General features: G+C 44.7%; 1 protein-coding gene across 1 annotated transcript in view; it reads left to right on the top strand.

Annotated features, from left to right (window-relative positions):
• The first annotated feature begins 2,684 nt into the window (after positions 1-2,684).
• The window catches only part of EXTL3 (exostosin like glycosyltransferase 3), a 143,926-nt gene continuing 140,610 nt past the window's right edge, over positions 2,685-6,000 (top strand). The window contains exon 1 of the mRNA XM_005209868.5: positions 2,685-2,808. The gene's annotated coding sequence lies outside the window, so the exon portion shown is untranslated. The remainder of the gene's footprint in view (positions 2,809-6,000) is intronic.

Raw genomic sequence — 6,000 nt, 5'->3', positions numbered from 1 at the left:
TGGAGCAGTCTCTCAGAGCTATCTGAGATGCTGCCTCTTGGGCTGCAGTCCTCATTTTGCCCCCAATAAAACTTAACAGCTCTCAAGTTGTACATCTTTTTTAGTTGACATCCCCAAGCTGAGGCTCTTATTGGCCTCCTGAACGAAAGTTGAGTTCTTCACAGGAGGGTGTTTGTGTGTGTTTTCCAGTGATGAGATCCTGCTTACAGTTCTCCACCCACAGCCTCTCTGACCTTGTTCTTGAGGCACAAATGCAAGAGATGGTGCCTTCCTCCCTGGGCACATGGACAAGCCCTTCCTGCAGGAGGTCAGACACATCTGATCTACTATCTGTGAAGCTAAAGGCTATCTTCTTCCATTAATATCTCTGGTTCCACTGGGAAAGCCTGAATGGTGTTAGAGGACAGAGAGAAGAATGCTGTAATCAGTTTAGTTTTACTGTGTTCAAGTTGACAGGGTTTTGATATGTTTGAGACTGTATGCTGCTGCTGCTGCTGCTAAGTCGCTTCAGTCGTGTCTGACTCTGTGCAACCCCATAGACGGCAGCCCATCAGGCTTCTCCGTCCCTGGGATTCTCCAGGCAAGAACACTGGAGAGGGTTGCCATTTCCTTCTCCAATGCATGAAAGTGAAAAGTGAAAGTGAAGTCGCTCAGTTGTGTCTGACTCTTAGCGACCCCATGGACTGCAGCCTACCAGGCTCCTCCATCCATGGGATTTTCCAGGCAAGAGTACTGGAGCGGGGTGCCATTGCCTTCTCCGTTGAGACTGTATACAGGATTACTAAATAAAAAAGACTGAGTGCAGAAGAATTGATGCTTTTGAATTGTGGTGCTGGAGAAGCCCTTGAGAGTCCCTTGGACAGCAAGGAGATCAAACCGGTCAATCCTAAAGGACATCAACCCTGAATATTCATTGGAAGGACTGATGCTGAAGGTCCAATACTTTGGCCACCTTATACGAAGGGCCAACTCATTAGAAAAGACCCTGATGCTGGGAAAGATGGAAGGCAAAAGGAGAAGAGGGTGGCAGAGAATGAGATGGTTAGATAGCATCACCGACTCAATAGACATGAGTTTGAGCAAACTCCAGGAGATAGTGGAGGATAGGGAAGCCTGGCATGCTGCCGTCCATGGGGTCGCAAAGGATTGGACATGACTTGGTGACTGAACAACAAACCCCTCACCGCTCCCAGAAGGAATCAATCCTGCCAATACCTTGATCTCAGACTTTCAGCCTTTAGAACTGTGAGACAATAAATTCTGTTGCTTAGGCCAGTCAGTGGTAGTTTTAGCTCTAGTAAACTAATACACTCCCCTAATAAATTTACTTTTCTTTTGTGCCCCATCAGGGTTTGCAGATAAGCAAAACTGTAAAACCTCAGAATTTTTTCTTTATCATGTAAAGTGAAGGGAAACTAAAATACTGCATTTCCATCCAAAATTAGAACTAGTCCCCCACAAGTTAGAAATGTTTAAAAAGTTATTTAGTAAAGATAAAACAACCTTGCATGCATGCTCAGTCTTTCGACTTGTTGGGACCCTATGAACTATAGCCTGCCAGGCTCCCGGGTCTATGGGATTTTTCAGGCAAGAATACTAGAGGGGCCATTTCCTCGCCAAGGGATCTTCCTGACCCAGGGATCGAACCTGCATCTCCTGCATTGGCAGGCAGGTTCCTTAACACTGAGCCACCAGGGAAGCCTTAAGACATATTAAACTCTATATACATTGTTTCCAAGGTTCTTTTCACATTTGTTAACACATATATTTTCACATACAATCACAGGCCATGCGCTTTCTTGGGTTCTGTTTTTAACATTATTTGATAGAAATATTTCTAGTTAGTGATGATATTCATATTTTTATTTAAGTAGCTACATATTATTTTTTTAAAAGATGGTATTAGCTCAGATGGCAAAGACTCTGCCTGCAATGCAGGAGAGCTGGGTTCGATCCCTGGGCCGAGGTTGTTTTATTAAATAAGTGAGCAACTAACACACACGTATTATTTTTATGCCTTTCACGTATTTTTAGCTGTTTGTTACTTTCTAATTTGTCACTGTGAATATTTTTGTAGAATTTATTTTTACCCCACTTGAACTGTTTCCTTGAGGGGTATGCAAGAAGAAAGACAATTCTGTAGTTTATGTTCTGTATTACCGTTATTCTCTAGACAGATTGAGCTGATCTGTGGTTTCACCAGAACTAAAAACTGTGTAGGTTTTTCCATAATCTTCATGTCACTTAGTTTCATGATTTTAAAATTACTTTTCCTAACTTAAAAAGCTTTTCCGAGACTAACAGTTGCTTAGTTTTTCACTTATATCACTACCCGGGAGGGGGCCGTAGGCACTTTGAAAGCATCATTTATTTTCATCTTTGAGACGTGCAGCAATAGGCAACCAGTACTAGCTCCCAGTGGTCCCCCTGAGCGCCCGGCGCCTCCCCTGCGCCCGGCGCCTCCCCTGCCTCGGCCGGTTCCCGCACACGGTCCCCGCCGGCCCTGGGTTAGTTCTCGGACGCGCCCGCCAGGGGTCAGCGCAGGCTCGGCGGCGGGCTCCGGCTTCCCACAATGCACCGGGCGCTGGGGTCTGGAGGTGACCGAGCTGCGGCTGCGGCGACCGAGCCCCGAGGGCTTGCAGGCGGCCTAGGGGCGGGGCGTCAAGGGGGCGGGGCACTATAGGGCGGGGCCAGAGCCGCAGCTGTGGCCTCGGTCGCCCGCAGCTGAGCCTTTCCTGCGGGCAGCGCCCGGGCTCCGGTCGCTTGCTTCCCGGCCTCAGAGACCTGTCCACCTGGCGCTGTAGCAAGGTAGTGGGGGGCTCTTCCGGGCCATCATATTTTTTCTTGGTGGTGGGGTGGGCTGTGAAATCTTAGCTGTTGCCAACCGGAGAAGCCCTAACGTTGCTAAAATTTAGGGATGGAGCAACCAGTTTCGCTCCGAATAATTTAAAACTCTTGTTTCTGTCCCATTCTCCCGGTGCCCTCCAGTCTCCGCTGGGCTTTGGGAAGCCTGATTTGGGGTGCCCGTGCCAGGGTAATTTCAAACTCTAGGTTCATCTCTCATGCCTTATGTAGGGATGCTAACTAGCGGGTGGGGTTAGAATGCGTGAGAACTTTTATGGGTGTAGGCTGGTTTCTTCAGATGTGTGCCTATGTAAAAACTCCTGAAAAATTAGATGTACTTGGTGTGAGTAGGGATCCTGAGTCCTCGCTGTTTCAGGGAGTTAGAGGCGTCTGTCTCGTGCCCGCCTCCGCCACCACGTAGCCACCAGGAGGTAGCAATACTGGGATCTAAGCCAGTGGGGGCCCTCAAATTCTACACCCCAGGACACTGCTTCCTAACGGTCCGTGCCGCCGCACCCCGGAGCTCCTCAGCACAGCTGACCCTCCTTTGGAGATCCAAGCTTTTCAAAAAAGTAAAGTTTGGCAGACACAAAGCGCTGGAATATGCGGGCACCTGGGACACCTTAAGCTTGTTGGAGGTCTGTCGTCCTCAGCCTGTTTCTTGGTCACACTGCATGGCTCAACCCAGTCGGTCTACTTTCTGTTACCCCAGTGCTCCCCTTGGTAAAAATGCCGATCTGAAGTAATCCCAGTGAAAAACCTGCAAGTCTAAAGTGACTCCACCTTTCCCCACTTCTGAAGGCTTAGAAAAGCTCTTTAGTGCCCTGATCCTTAACTTCAGTGCAAAATCATAGTTTTAAAGGTTTATTTTTCTTTAAAACCCTCACCCAGTAAATATCAACTGGTTGATTTTACTTGTGAAATCCAAGCAGTTTCATTTATTGGTTAGTAATAAAGATCGTAACTAGGAAAACTTATCAAAATGAGAAATTCATTCAGATGACCGTAATTAACAAAGTAGCTGATAACAAAAGGCAGATGGGAAATCAAGTAAGCTTGGGTCTAAAACATTTCTGCCTCTGAGAAGTTTGGAAAGATAAACTTTCTTTCTAAAAGTAGAAGGAACACAGATTCCCCCACCCCTTTTTTTAGACTAGACAGACCTCTTAATTTGAGATAATCAAAAATAAGAAAGCTCTTTCAAAGTGCTAGCACCTCACCTGTGTCCACCCAAGGAAAGAAGTTAAGTCTAGGAGTTGTTAGGATTCTAAATCTTTAAGTAGAAGTTCTTAATGATCCTTAACACCATGTCTGGGTACGTTCCTCCAGAAGTGTCAGTTCTCCATCAAATATAAAATTATAAATTTCTCATTATGTATAATATTTTCTATTTGGAAAATATTTTCCATATCTAACGTTAACATTTACTTAAAAGCATTGTGCATTTGTGAGTAAAATGGTACAAATCTTTAAAAGGTTGAAAGCAAGGGAAAAAATAGTCTTAGCTAGACTACATCAGTGATTCTCACCCTGAGGTCCTCAGTTAGTGGCAATAAACCCTAGACATAAAAATCAAAATCTGGGGAAACTTCCCTGGTGGTCCAGTGGTTAAGAATCTACCTTGCAATGTAGGGGAGGCAAGTTTGATCATTGGGGGAGCTAAGATCCTACATGCCTTGCAACAACTAAGCCTGAGCATCACAGCTACTGAACTTACTCGATGCAGCCAAATAAATAAAATGTTAAAATTCAACAATAAAATCAAGTCATTAATAATTAATAATTGCCAACACCTATAAGAACTAGACTGCACCATTTGAAGCTTAAAAGGAGCTGATTAATGGTGGCTCAGGTGGTAAAGCATCCCCCTACAGTGGAGGAGAGACAGGTTCAATCCCTGGGTTGGAAAGATCCCCTGGAGAAAGAAATGGCAACCCACTCCAGTATTCTTGCCTGGGAAATCCCATGGACATAAGGATCCTGGAGGGCTATAGTCCATTGGGTTGCAGACTTAATAACCTCAGATATGCAGATGACACCATCCTTATGGCAGAAAGCAAAGAAGAACTAAAGATGATGAAAGTGAAAGAGGAGAGTGAAAAAGTTGGCTTAAAGCTCAACATTCAGAAAACTAAGATCGTGGCAAATAGATGGGGAAACAGTGGGAGACTTTATTTTTGGGGGCTCCAAAATCACTGCAGATGGTGTCTGCAGCCATGAAATTAAAAGACACTTACTCCTTGGAAGGAAAGTTATGACCAAGAATATTAGACAGCATATTAAAAAGCAGAGACGTTACTTTGCCAACAAAGGTCCATCTAGTCAAGGCTATGGTTTTTCCAGTGGTCATGTATGGATGTGAGAGTTGGACTATAAAGAAAGCTGAGTGCCAAAGAATTGATGCTTTTGAACTGTGGTGTTGGAGAAGACTCTTGAGAGTCCCTTGGAGTGCAAGGAGATCCAACCAGTACATCCTAAAGGAAATCAGTCCTGAATATTTATTGGAAGGACTGATGTTGAAGCTGGAAACTCCAATACTTTGGCTACCTCATGTGAAGAACTGACTCACTTGAAAAAACCCTGGTCCTGGGAAAGATTGAGGGCAGGAAGAGAAGGGGACGACAGAGGATGAGATGGTTGGATGGTATCACCAACTCAATGGACATGAGTTTGAGTAGGCTCCGCGAGTTGGTGATAGACAAGGAGGCCTGGCGTGCTGCATCCATGGGGTCACAAAGAGTCAGACACGACTGAGCGACTGAACTGAACTAAATGCCAGTTCTTTGTTTTCATGCACTGATGAGAAATAGCTTTGGGATGACTTCTTATCAGGCGGTCGTGTCATCATGACTACAAATGTAGAGATCAGAATATTTCTCAGATTCTAGGAAAAGGAAAGCATCTCTCAGAACTGTGCAGACTTGAGGAACTCAAAAGTACCTTGAAAGTACCCTTTGGTTTCCATCCTTCGTGGTGCCAATTTTTAAAAAATGCCCCATTTCATAGTAATACTAATTATTCTCTAATAGTCATGTAGTATGAGACTACAGAAGCAGTTATTCTGATTAACTCAAGAGTTAATCCTGTGTGAACTATTTCAACTTTCTTAAAATAAAAACGCCACCCTGTTTTTATAGTCATCTATTTGTTCAGTAA

This window comes from Bos taurus, chromosome 8 (assembly GCF_002263795.3).
Source record: "Bos taurus isolate L1 Dominette 01449 registration number 42190680 breed Hereford chromosome 8, ARS-UCD2.0, whole genome shotgun sequence".
Lineage (NCBI taxonomy): Eukaryota > Metazoa > Chordata > Mammalia > Artiodactyla > Bovidae > Bos > Bos taurus.
This window is presented reverse-complemented; position numbering and strand designations above follow the sequence as displayed.